Below are 15,005 nucleotides of genomic sequence, written 5' to 3'. Positions count from 1 at the left end.
CAGTTTTCTACTTTGCAGACGCACTCACAGCATGGTGCAGACCAGTGTCAATACAAGTCCATCAAAATGAATCACATAACTCCTCTCCAGCACACCGTCCTTTATTCACCAAATGTTTTTGGCTACCTCGCCTTCGTCAGGGTGATGTCTGAGGCTGCTTCTGTTTCCCTTATATACAGTACATTTCACTGATTCATCACAAATCATCATAATCAATTCCTTCTTTGAAATTACCATATACAAAATTAATACAATAATTATTATGAGAAATGTTGATCACCATGAACCCAATTTCGTTCCGTACAGCCTCCTGTACTTTGTGTTTAGTGCTAATGAGCGAATGTATGCTAACATGCTAAACTGAGATGGTGAAAATGGCAAAGATTGGTCCCAAATACAACATCAGCATGTTAGTACTGTCATTGTGAGCATGTTAGAATAATATCATTAGCATTTAGCTAAAGTGCAGCCTCACAGACCCTCACATGACTGTAAACTACTTACACAAAGCCTGGGAGATGTGTAAAAAAGCTTTTTATCAGGATAAACTTGAAGGCTTGTAGGATTTCTTTTTGTTTTTCTGCTGGTCAGTGCACAGTTGCTTTGAAATTTTACACATAAACACATTACTCTAAAGTATGTAGATATAGTGCTGTGATGTATGTTTTTCTGTCTTTCTTATGTCTTTTTATATTTTTCATGTTTGATATATAGTGTAGTGGTGTCTTATAAACCCAAGTGGGATAAATCAAGTGTTTAACATAACATAACCAACAAACTAAACTCATTTTACATGAGACCATTGGAAGAGATCAGAGTTGTGGCGATCAACTTTCTCTGACTTTCAATATTTGTTGAGTTATTGTTTCTCATCTACAACAGGTGAGTGTATGTGCTGAGACCCACAGATGGATGCTGTTTCTGTTTAAGGGCCCCACTGAGAAAACCACAACAGACTGATGGCAGGTATCGAGACCTGCTGATAACAGACACCTTAACCTTTAAAGCTGTCTTTCTCTCTCTCTCTGTGGAGAGGAATGAATCCTACACCACATCCTGTCAACCCCACATCATCATGGCCTCAAAGAGACTGCTGCGAAAACAGCACACAATAAGCAGAGCAAAAAATGTGGGCCAGCTGAAGGATCGAAACCTGGAAAAGACGCTTTGTGAGAGCCCACAACTTTTTTTCAGTTCATTGAAAGCAAGGCTGACGAGCATGGAATCATGTTTACATTTCCTGCTGATTAAAATCATTTTTTGGCAGTTGTCTTTTTAGTGAAACAGTCACAGTGCGTGTCACTCGCTGATGGTGTTATTGCCCACCCAAAGCTCTCCCACCTCCTCTCTCAGTGGGTCAGCTGGGCCCAGGGTGTGTGGGATGTTGCTGTATGTTGAGGGAGAGGGAAACTGTGTGAAAACTGTGTAGGAGAGGCTAAGAAAAACATTACGGCCTGGCAGCAGTGTTGTAGGGAGTGGAGGATGAGGAGGAGATCAGGGGGAGCAAGGGAAGGGAATGCTTGGGTGGGGGGGAGGGAGTGCATGGGTATGGGTATGACGGAGGGGAGGAAGGTAGGAGTGTACGTGTGTGTGTGTGTGTGTGTGTGTGTAGGGGGGTGGGGGTGGCTGCTGAGGTAATATCTCTGGGAGTGTGGTTAGATCATATTCCCGTCTTCTCATGCTGTGGGTGGGGCTTTGTGGTAGGGCCGGCTGGAAGAGAGGGAGGGGATGGAGAGATACAGAACGAAAGAGTAGGAAGGGATATAGTGAAGGCTGGGTGGAGGGGGTTGAGAGATGGGCAGTGCCGACAGTTCTCACCAAAGCAGCACCAGTGTTACGCCCCTGAAGTGGCAAGACTGGTTCACACGAGCTCTTTCAACAATGCCTTTCTTTCTGTCATTCTTTCTTTTCATGCTTCCTCCCAGCTGCTAACAGTTTAATATAAGTTGGATAATTTACACATAAAATTTAATGAAACATATCAAGCAGACAAGAACCCACAAGTTGTCAGAAATCACTCAAATTAATCAATTTTCTCTATTTTTTTCCTCAGTGTTTCTCAAACTCTGGCAACACTTTATTCAGTTAATTCTACTGCAGGTTCTTCAGTACAGAGACTTTTTGCAGATGACCAAATACATGTGGTAACTAAAATATTTTTGGTCATGCTAACTGCGTGGGTCTATGTTGGTTGGTCAGTCCACCACTTTGGTCCAGATTGAAGTATCTGAACAAAATGGGATGGATTGCCATTAAATTTGGTACAGCTAACCATGGTGCCCAGAGAATGAAGCATACTGACTTTGGTGATCCCCTGACTTTTCCACTAAGGCAGGTCACCAGCAGGTCAAAGTTTATAATATCTCAATATCTACTGGGAATTTTTGAACACACTTTCAACGTTCCCAAATGATGAATCATAATGACTTTAGTGATCCCCTGACTTTTCCACTAAGGCAGGTCACCAGCAGGTTAAAATTTATAATATCTCAATATCTACTGGGAATTTTTGAACAGACTTTCAACATTCCCAATTGATGAATCATAATGACTTTATTGATCCCTTGACTTTTCCTCTAGTGCCCCATGAGGTTCACATGCAACTATTAAATAGATAGCCATGAAATTTTCTACAGACATTCATGTTCCCCTCAGGATAAAATGTAATATGTTTGGTGATCTTTTAACATTTTATCATTGGGTAAAAAGAATACTTTAATAACCAAATACCTTCAAAACTAATGACATTCCAATCCCTGGGATCTAATAAGCAAATGTTAGCATGCTAACACAATTAAAGCTGTGTCTCAAATCACATACTTCTGTTAGTACACTTTCATGTAGTACACTGTGTACACTATGTACTTACTGGCGTAGTGTGTAAATTTTGACAGGGCAGTCTTGTCTCAAATCAAACACAGCCGTTGTGCACTTACCGGAAATTACGATCGCAAATTAGCATTAGCTAGCGTTAGCATTTGCGCCATCAAATCATTACAGACTGCTAAATTAACCCAAAAAACATACTGATGGCTTATATCCGACAACAGTATAGTGGTGCTTAGTACTAAAAACACATGTATAACTTACATTTGTATAATGTGGCGATGTTCACCGTAGTTACAACGTACCCGGCCGCCATTTCCAGTTTGAAAAGTGGTCCCTCCCCTTCCGCTACGTAGCCAAGATGGCGACCATTGAGGGCGAGAAGTGTCCATAGTTCCACACTCAACTTTTTGATCATTTTGAGTGCACCATCCGGGTACTCACAGTGCACTGCATTTTTCCATTCTTCTCAGTGTGAACCAAGTGGCAACCTCTGGGACTGTAAAATGAAGCCAATGCGGAAGTGCCAAAAACTGGCCACTTGAGGCTGGCTCCAAAAGCGAGTCATTCCCCATAGACCCCCATGTTAAAACGCCCAACTTTACAGCAGAAATAAAAATGTTTACAGCCTGGTACAAAAAACGGTTTTGGGCTCTATAGCTAATTTCCCCTTTCATGACAACTGTACGGGGGGGGAATTTTGTTATAACTCACCCGTTTGAGTTTTATTAAGCTGTAAAGTTCTGCACAATGAAGGACATGGCTGCTTTGAGTGACAGGTCCGCTAGCTGCTAGGTGGCTTGTTTCAGCTATTCAGCCCGCCTCTTTGCCCATTTTTGATTAGCTGGGAGCTAAGCAGCGTCACGCACAGCCAAGATGGCGATGGCCGCAGTGGCTTGCTTTGAGCTTCAAAACCACTCTTCAGAAACCAACGGTTGACGTCACGGTAACTACGTCCATATTTTTATACAGTCTATGGTGTGAACGCACTTATGCACTCAAAATGTTAAGTGTAAGTACAGAAGTATGCGATTTGAGACACAGCATAAGGTTAATCTGGTAAACTTGTATTAACTATCTGATAAACATACGCATGCTAATATGGTCATTGTGAGCATATTAGCATGCTGATGTTAGCATTTAGCTCAAAGCACTGCTGTGTCTATGAAGCTGCTAGCATGTAGATACTTACGGGGTGTTCATGGACTCAAAAGCTGGGACAGTGATGGCTGCTATTCATTCTGGAGAAGACCTGGCTTTGTAGTCTACCTTTGTAGCTGAGCTAGAGAGAGTCAAAAAGTCCCTAGCTACATTACAGGCAAAACTTGAGGAAGGCTCAACTTTATGCAAATGTCCTCAGGCGTAGTACGAGCGACAACCAGCAAGAGCCAATTGCGCTCGTTTTGATTCCAGTAGAGAAAGAAGCACAGAATTGTTTACTTTGACATTTAATTCGACAAAACTGAGGAAAAGCTCATCATCGTGGTGTCTGGTCTCTCTACGATGTGTATTTAAAGAGCTTCCTAGACCATAAAAAGAATGATGACATGTGGAAACAAATCGCTGACATTGTTGGTTCATTAGTATGGCGGCTACGTTAGAAAACAACTGTCCAGTCAGAGCAGAGTATGTAAATTATGCTCAACACAACATGTACACATGGAAGTTTGACCACTGGACTGTTTTTATTTGCCCAGCCAATGTACCAATAGTATGTTAGCTGTAAGCTAGCTGGCAACAGATGCACCAACCGAAACATTTGAAAAATTTTCAACTAGTGTGGGTGCGTCAGATCATACCGCCCCGGGCAAATTCACATCTACTTGCATCTTTCCATTGATTTGCATGTAATCAGTCTGAACACACAGTTAGTCTTGTTTATATTCTGCTTATATTTTTATTAAGGGGGCAAGACATTTCTGAAATTAGATTTTAAGCTTCTTCACTGAAGTAAACAGCATGCTGATGGGTTTTTGTTGTGAAATATATCTGCATTGGCTACATTTGGTGTACTTGGCAGGATATATGCAGCCATTGTGTGGAGGGTTGCCAGTGTAGTGTCAGATTTTATATGAAGGCTTTGGTACAGCAAACGGTAAGCTGCATCAAAGATAGAGAAGGTCTCCCGTTTTCAGTCCATGAGCTGCAAGACAAAGATGCTATAAATCCAGCATTTCACTGCCATTAATTTTGTTAAAGATATGCTAAGTTATTATAGATTTTGTCTTTGTTTAAGGGTTGTTTCATTTAGTGTTACCCTGTCAGAAACTGAACAAATAGAAATGTTAAGAGAGCAGTTACAGTCCCTGTAAGCAGAACATGAACAGTCTCTGTAGTCAGGTTTGAATGCATTGCATATATGTGTATGTTAATACAGATTCTCTCGATGGCCTTTGTCTTGAAGATTGGATTGAGGAAGCTGACACCTGCCTTTTGTGTCAGAACCTGACAGATGAAGAGACTGAGGGACTAGCTTTGGCTCATGTTCTGATCCTGTTTATTCTTAACCTATGAAATGAATGTGTTGGCAAATGTTCTGTTCTTTTAAACCTAATAATGAGGGGGCATAGAGGCTGCTTGCCTTCTCTGACAGGCCATAACTGAAAAACTGCAACTTGCTCTTCCAGCAGCTGATGTGTTGTCGACACTAGTGGAAATATAGAGCTAGATGTCACAATCCTGTAAAGAATTTTAACAAAATGTGGAGTACTACTGTACATCTTTGAGTTCCATCTGTACAGGTCAAAGGTAATTGCTAAATCACCTCTCCTCTAGAGTTGTGCTCTCACTAGAAAATGGGAAAGCCAAAAATCCAGTAGTTAATGTGCACAAGAAGGTTGTGTATCTTCAGCTAGCACATATTGTTGACGTGACTGATTTTCAGACCCCAGTTCAAAGCTCATGATGAGTTATAGTCCCACACCCAGATGACAGCAACATCCTCTCTGGATGTTATTGAGGATACTCTGTCAGATTTAGAATTAGGCGGTGTTCAGACTGAAAACAGCCCTGTGTTAAAACAATGCAGGGAGCTGCATTGGTGGGTGTGTGTAGTTTAAAGTACCAGTGAAACAATTAAATACAATCCAGGAAGTGGAGTTGGAGCAACAGATTAATGTGTTTAAAGGCTAATCAGGTGCCAAAACACAGCACAGCGGTTTGTCATACTCAGACGTGATTTTACAGTCAACACACTGCCGCTATTCAAATGAATGAGAGGGCTGCGTTTTTTCACCCAGAGCTAATGTCAGCTTGAACGCCCACTTAGTTGGATAATTGGTAGTGGCGACAGTGACATGGAATGTACACCTGTTTCTGGATGTAACATTACAAAACATTACAGAAGTGAAAGCTCATATTGGCCAGTTTGGGGCGAATAAATACAAATGGTCCAGTGGTCAAACTAGCAAAAAATTTGCTCTGCTTCCTGTCTGAACACACCATTTAGAGGTGTTGGTTTTTGGACAGAGCCGGCCTAGCTGTTTCCCCCGGCTTCCAATCTTGAGTCTCTGAGTTAAGCCGATTGGCTGTAGGCTCTAGCTTCATACTTAAAACACAGATATTAGAGTGGTATCATTCTTGTCATTTAATTCTTGGCGAAAAAGTGAATAATCACAATGTCAAACTATTCCTTTAATTGGATGTCCTCTGGCCTCTGCAATGCTGCAAAGTAAAAAAAAGACTGCCTCTAGTCTTCATTTCTGTACAGTTAAGTCCAAACCAGATATAAGCACTCAAGTTAGCAAACTTTAATGTGGTATCAGATACATACCTGGTTGTTCCAGTGGTAATAAAGGTGACCCGTCCAGGCAGTGAAGTACTCCACAGTCTCCATGGTGACCATGGCCATCAAGGGTCTGTGCGAACAGCAGATCTCATCTGTAAAAGGTTCCAGCACTACCTTTAAAGCAGCATTTTCCTTGAACATATTGAGTAAGTATCCTGAGATAATGATGAGTTTATCTTTCTCAATAGTAGTTAATCTCCCTCAGGTCCTGGAAACTTCAAAATAAAACGTTTAAATGGTCTGTATTGTTGAGGAGAAAAAAGCAAGTAGTAACCACCACCACAGAAAACATAGCAGAGTTTGAGGAGGGCCTGTTATGCTTTTGAAACATGTTGCATACAGAGGACATGTTTACTTATGCTTTTTTGTGTTGCCACATTTAATAACCTTGATCATCTTCTCCAAATAATTTCTTTTTGGCAAAATGTAAGAAGAAGAATCCATGCAACCTCCTGCAATTCTCTGTTAGTTGAAGAAAATCAGTCCATTACAAGCTTTGTTAAGACTTTAGACATGTTGTTCAGATGTTTAAGTCTCATGATCCACCTTCTGTCACTCATCCCCACCTTCCCTTTTGTGTCTGGTGTGTCTGTCTTCACCTCTTTCTTTCAAAAGATGTTTGGTTCCTCCCTATCTCTTCTTTGGTAAGTCGTGTTGAACTGGTTTTATGGTTGTTACAGCAACCCATTTATGATTGGGTAGAGGGGAGTTTAAACACCCAAATATAAACCCATAAATATCTTACATAAATAAATACATTTGAACAACTGAACTCCCTTTTACCCACTTCCCGCTTGTTGTTACCCTCCTGGAACTATTAATTGGTGTTCGAGCCCCCCGGGGAATTCTTTTGCCTGACACCCTGGGAGAAAGAGAACAGTCAGAGATAAGTTTGTGCATGACACAGGCAGATTTCAATTTACTATTACAATTTGCTTAGCATGACCCTTACATTATACTCCTCAATTAACAAATACTTTGCTACTATTGAGTCATAAATCAATGTGTGTTATTTGCTTGTTCAAAGGTGAATGATGAGGTGGAACAGCTCAGCGTCCCTGCTGTGAAACACCAGACTCAAGCGAACTGTAATACACAAACAATCAATCAATAAATACCACACCTGTGTTTATTTAACCCATGTACTAATATATGCTAATCTGTGCATCAATTATCCATTTTCATCTAGTAACACTATTTAACTAGAGATCCAGTAAAGGTGACCTGTTGTTACACCAATACAGCTTTAATATGAGTTTTGGGTTAGGCTTAGATATGTGATTTCACTTTAGTTTATGGTACAGTTTTGCTGTAATGTGTTGTAAATTACCCTCTAAGAAAGTCTAATAAAGGACTAACAGTGTAACCTGACGCACCAGATGGTTTGTTACACAGAATCGTCTGAGCAGTCATCCACGAAAACTGTTTGGAAAAAGGCAGGTACTTTCAAAAAATACTTGGCAGGTGATTGGATGAACCGTCTATCACCGTCTTATCTTGCAAAGCAGCTGGATTTGCGATGCTGATTGGTCCAAACCACTGGTGGTTTGGATGCAAGCGCATAACTTGAAGCCTGACAAGATGGATTCTTGTGTGATCTTGTGATATCATGATCTCGCGAATCCAGCTGCCTCGCAAGGTAACCAACCGTGGGAAATAAAGATGCGATGTTCTGGCAGCTTCCATAATGTTAGCGGGGTTAGTGACACGGCATCAAATGGTCTGATGTCTGTCACCTGCAGCATTTGTTACTAAACTACAGTGCACGGGACCAGCTGAAAAAGGTGTTGGTATGTTTCAAGTAGCAGATATGCGATTTCACTTTAGTTTATAGTACAGTTCTGTTGTAATGTGTCACAGATTATCCTCTAAGAAAGTCTAATAAGGGTCTAACAGTGGGAAATAAAGATGCAGTATCCTGGTAGCTTCCATAGCCTAATGTTACTGGGTTCGGATAGTGACATGGCATTAAATGGTCTGATGTCTTAACTGGTATGGGAGTTGAGTGGTGAGTAAGCAAGTATTACTATAGGCTATGTATGTTACTACCTACAAACTCCACGGGACTCCGGAGAACATCCAGGCCATGACGAACGTGTGAAGTAGTGACTAGATGTGACCCGATGTGGTATGACTTTGGTTTGCGGTACAGTTTTCTTCTAATGAGCAACAAATGACCCTTTAAGAAAGTGAAACTATGTTTAATAAAGGCCAAATAAATAAATCGTCCTCTGAGCTCTCAGTGTTTTGTCTGACTACTATAAATACTATGCCCGATATAGTATGGCATTAAATTTGTCTATAATATAGCATTGAATTCATCTAATGTGTTGTCTATTAGGATCTCCAATTTGGTTTCTAATTACTATTGGTTTCTTGTAAAATGATGTCTAGGTATAGTATATTTGGGGTCTAATATGGCATTAAATGCGGTTTAGGTGTAAGGTGTCTAAATAGGGTACTGTGTTAATTTATTATCTAATAAATATTATTATTTAATATTATCTTATTAATTAGATATAATTATAATTAATTAATTTTATACAAAGTATGGCTTATTACGTCTTATTAGTGTACCGTAAAATAAAGTGAGACCAATATGGCTTGCAATTTTCTACAATTACTTACTAAATACACAATTACTTATGCTAGCCAGATAAACACAATCTGGGCCTGCACTGAGTAAATATTGGTAGTTTCATAACAGCAGGAAGCGAAGAGGGGAGCTTCAATTAAAATCACTGTCTGGGGCCACCAGACTGTCAGGGCCGGCCCTGGAATGACCATGTAGGTTGCTGAAAGCTTCTGCATGAGATACATGTTTGTACTTACTGTAACATCGAGAGGCACTTGGAGCTCAAAAGCAGAAAGGATGAAGCCTGAAAACTGGACCCTGACACCTCATGCTTCAACCCCCCCAACTCACAGAGGAGATGGAGGAGGACAAGGAGGTGGTAGATGTTTGTATGCCAGGCATCGGGCCATGCGTGTTTGAACCTTTGGAAGCAAAAAGAGCTGCCGATAAAATGATGGTGATGTTGATGTAAACTGACAGCTCCCACACACACACACCTACGCACCTCTGACCCATGTTTCTGCTTCTTCTATTGAGCTTGATGGACCAATTTTGACTCTTTACAGAAAGAGAAAAGGGCGGACATATATTTGGCATGCAACATATAACAGAAGAATGGACCAAGAAAGTAACATGGGAAAAAACTTTAAATCATTAAAATGATTAACAAAAAGTTGGAAGTGGTTTTCATTTTTTGGTGGTGGTGATTTGTTGTTTTGTGCTTTTTTGTATCAGTCTAGTCGAAAAAGTAAAAATGACGCAACTTGTGACACAATATACATGTTTTAAAATATTTTCAAGTTTAGCTAATCAATGTTATTGGTGTTAAATTTAGTTCACCTGCATAATCAATAAAATAACACAGTTCTATTGTCAGTTGCTTAATTTCTCTGCATCATTTATGTATTCCTCTCCTTCCTGTTGACATGTTTTGCACCATATTAATTCTTTCCTTTATGACTTCCATCTGATCTCTGCATACTCTGCTGAATCATCCTGAAAGAACTTTGACTTCTGCTATTCAAGATGAAAACCTTTGATTGGATGCCAGAGGAACTGACCATTTCATTCTAGGAAATAAAAAAAAAAGAAAATTCTGAGAACTAAAAAGAAAACTTCACCTGCTTCACCTGCTTTTAATTTATGAACATCACCGGTCTACTTTTAACATAACAGTGTTAAAAGTATCAACTGTATCTTCTTTTCTTATCACTGTGTGGGGAGACAAGAGGAGCCTACATATAACAAAAAACCTCAAAACACAACAAAAGCTATTCATAAAACAGATTCACCCAAAACATGGCCTGTGAGCTGAACCAGGTCTATCTGACAGATTTGGTGGATAGGATGGTGACACCCACTCCACAGGTGGCAGGATGAAAGCAACAGCAGCATGTGGGTGTAACTTAGAGTTGTTGCTTCGTGTATTGTAAGCCTTTGTTCTTCATTGTATTAAAGGTGCAGTATGTAGAATTTAGTGGCATTTAGTGTGAACAGAATTGTCAGAAATGGAATATAGTTTGTGCATAAGTATGTTTTAATTAGTGGATAGTCACCTGAAAATAAGAATTGTTGTGTTTTTGTTGCCTTTGAATAAGCCCTTTATATCTACATTGGGAGTGGTCCTCTTCAATGGAGGCCGCCATGTTGCACCACCATGTTTCTACAGTAGCCCAGAATGGACAAACCAAACACTGGCTCTAGAGAGGGCCTTTTGCGTTTTTCATGAGTTTTGCGGACACTGTAGGTTCTCCTACATGTTTGGAAGGGGAGGGGTATTCAGTTGGTTGCAATCTGCAACCTCACTTCTGGGTGCCACTAAATCCTATACTGGTCCTTTAAAAGTTATAGTCCTGTACCCTGGACCCCAGCTTCATGAACACCCCTCCAAAAAAAACACCAGGTTAGCAGACATGCACTCACAGAGACAAAATTAAAAATCCAGATTTTAATCAGTGTTGGAGGTGATATTTTTGCAAGCTGTAGAGAGAAGTTGTTTACACAAAAACAGAATTTGCTCAATTATTCACTTTTAATTTGGCAAGAAATTTAAATTAGTCCAAAGTCTGCCGTTATTCTGCTGCACTGCCCTTGATGTGTCTCCTCCTGCTTAAGTTTCTGAGAAGCCCCAGTAATTAACAAGGTGGGAAACCTTGCCAACGGATTTATGTTAATGAATGAGAACCACCCCATCATGTTGTTCTAAGCAGCTATGAGCCCAAGTTTAGGACAATCTCAGAGTTTCATGATTGGACTTTGTGTGAACTTTATTTTCATTTAAACTTAAGGCCTTGTGTTTGTGTACACTCCTTTAGAGATCTTCTATATTATTCCTTCAGGGGTCCACATAAAAAGATGCAGTTTATATTTATGTATGGTGTATATGTGCATTTATTATAATTTACCATATAGGCGACATTCTACCTTAGACCCCTCCCCATTTACAAGCAGTATATAATTTTTTTTTCAGAGTTTGCTCAGAAACAGGTCTATCTGACAGATCCGGTGGATAGGATGGTGTCACCCACCCCACAGGTGGCAGGATGAAAGCAACAACAGCATTGTCACTACCCGGCCTGCACCTGCTGCCTGATCAGTTCTGCACATGTGTGCACATGTGCGAGCAGGTCCACCATCTTAGACAGCAAGGTATGGCAACAGCACTTGGACATATCACACCCAGAACTGCAGTAAAACCAACAATTTGTCAAGTTTAGTTATGATTATGATTACATTTGCTAATGATTATTTTGGACAGGAGTGCATTGTTGCTGTTGACACTTTCATGCCAGTAAAGCTCTTTTGAATTGAACTGAATTGAAATGAACTATTTTTTATTATTTACTATACTTAAAAAATTGCTGGTTTTACTGCAGTTCTGGTTGTGGTTTGTCCAAGTGGTGTTGCCGTACCTAGCTGTCCAAGATGGCGGACCCACTTGTGCATGCGCGTGCATGTGCAGAACGGATCAGGCAGGCGGTGCGGATCGGGTAGTCACAAGCATGTGGGTGTAACTTAGAGTTATTACTTTGTGTTTTATAAACCATTATTCTTTACTGTATTAAAAGGGATAGTCCTGTACTCTGGACACAAGCCTCATGCACAAACACTCCCCCCCAGAAAAACACCAGGTTAAATTAAAAATCCAGATTTTAATCAGTGTTGGAGGTGATATTTTTGCAAGCTGTAGAGAGAAGTTGTTTACACAAAAACAGAATTTGCTCAATTATTCACTTTTAATTTGGCAAGAAATTTAAATTAGTCCAAAGTCTGCCGTTATTCTGCTGCACTGCCCTTGATGTGTCTCCTCCTGCTTAAGTTTCTGAGAAGCCCCAGTAATTAACAAGGTGGGAAACCTTGCCAACGGATTTATGTTAATGAATGAGAACCACCCCATCATGTTGTTCGACGCCGCTATGAGCCCAAGTTTAGGACAATCTCAGAGTTTCATGATTGGACTTTGTGTGAACTTTATTTTCATTTAAACTTAAGGCCTTGTGTTTGTGTTCACTCTTTTAGAGCTTTATTATAATTTATCATATAGTTGACATTCTACTTTAGACCCCTCCCCATTTACAAGCAGTATATAAAATTTTTCAGATTTTGTTATCTTCACATGGAGGCAAGCCAGCCTGTTTCCAGTCTTTATGCTAAACTCAGCTAACTGGCTGCTGGCTATAGCTTCATATTGAATGGACAAATATGAATAAGTGTACTGTATTTCCCAAAATGTCAAACTATTCCTTTAAGAAAACCCTAACCTAAAAGAAGAAATCACCTTTCTTCTCAATATGAAGAAGAGGGTTTTCCATGGTAGGACTTTGGACAAGATAAGGCCGTGCTGAGCGAATTGAAGATGTCTTTGGCAGGCAGTAGTGGAAGAAGTAGTCAGATCCTTTACTCAAGTAAAATTACCAATACAGCAATGTAAAAATATTCAATTACAAGTAAAAGTCCTGCATGAAAAATCCTACTTAAGTACAAGTACATAAGTATCAGCAGCAAAATGTAGTTAAAGTATTAAAGTAACTGTTACTCATTTCATCCCTCTGACTGATATATTATTACATATGACATCATTAGATTATTAATACTGAAGCATCAGTGTTAGAGCAGCATGTTACTGTTGTAGCTGCTGGAGGTGGAGCTAGTTTGAACTACTTTATATACAGTTAGTTAGTTTAGTCCAGTGGTTCCCAACCCAGGGGTCAGTCCCCTCCAAAGGGTCACCAGTTAAATCAGAGGGGTCATGAGATGATTAATAGGAGAGGAAAGAAGAAAAAACAAAGTTCTGATACACAAATCTGTTTTCAGTTTTTGGACTTTTTCTCTAATCTTTGATTATAGGTGAGATAATGGATCATTTGAACATTTATTGTAATGAAAACATATGAGAAGTCTAGAGGAAAAATCACTATTTGGTAGAGCTGTTAACAACTCATAGACATCTGAAATGTGACCCCAACTACACACTGCTATTTGTAAGACATCAAAAGCCAAAAAGGTTGGAAACCACTGGTTTCATCTTTAACAATGTGTTGTATTTTAAAAGCTTGTTATATTATCAATTGTGTCAAATCTTCATCTGAACAGTAACTAAAGCTGTCAAATAAATGTGGTGGAGTAGAAAGTACAATATTTCCCTTTGAAATGCAGTGGAGTGGAAGTATAAAGTGGCATAAAATGGAAATACACAAGTACCTCAAAATTGTACTTAAGTACAGTACTTGAGTAAATGTACTTAGTTACTTTCCACCACTTTTGGCAGGACTGACAAAATTCTGCAGAAAAAGAAGGTAGAAGGTTTGTGGCACCGACATCTCATTTAATCAATTCTTTTAAGAAGTTTACCCCTCAGAATGAACAACTGAAGTACTCATATACTGCCATGACCTGGAATTGCAGTACTTCATTATGAGCGGACTGTAAGTACACTTTGTAGCCTGTTCATAATGAGAGCATGTTTCAAAAATTAAGATAATCAGAGTTTGGGAGTCTGTATTTAGGGTTTAATAATCTGTGCTCTCAGAGGTAAGTACAGTACATTTTGGTTTAACAATACACAACCTCAAGTATCTATTTCCTGAAATAACCAGACTTTGTGAAGTACTATTCAAGTCGAACCAAAAAACAAGGATCTTGAGCTACACAGAGTGAAAAGTATAATGGTGCACATTTAACATCAGCTTCTCTTGTGACTCAGTTCAGATGATATTTTGACTGAGCAAATTTGCTCAAGCAATTTTGTTTATCCACAAGAGAATTCATAATGTACTTCTCATACCACTAACAAGATACTGCAAGGGACAGGATACAAAATGATCAAACCTCTGCTGGGTGTGTACATCTGTAAACAATTGCAGTGTACTTATGGCTGAATTGACTCTAAGATCCTGCAAAAGACAAAACTAGAAAAGAAGGCAGGGCTATTGTAATCTCAACACACCTTGATACCTGCTAAATCTTAATTTAACTGGTTCGAACCATAATCTATTGACGATTATTTTCAACTTTTCATTGTTTGGGAAATTAGGAATGAATTGTCCTGAAAGCTCAGGTTTAAATACAAGCCAGCCATGAGTTCTCATACTTATATCCTGTATTGTATCCTGTAGTTTATGACTCCTTTAGGACAGAAACCCCCCCCATGTGATGCCTTGATGGCATAGTTTGCATAGGAAGTGCAAATATTTTCTCTCCAGATAACATAATCGTAGCTGGATTTTCACCTCACAGAAACAAATGTGGGATTTCTGCTCCTGGTTCCTTCTATGTGGAGTCTCCTCATGTTTGTGTTGATCTACTTTAAAGGGGACA

Source organism: Thunnus maccoyii, chromosome 19 (assembly GCF_910596095.1).
Source record: "Thunnus maccoyii chromosome 19, fThuMac1.1, whole genome shotgun sequence".
In the NCBI taxonomy this organism is placed as follows: Eukaryota; Metazoa; Chordata; class Actinopteri; order Scombriformes; family Scombridae; genus Thunnus; species Thunnus maccoyii.
Note: the sequence above shows the minus strand (reverse complement) of the source record.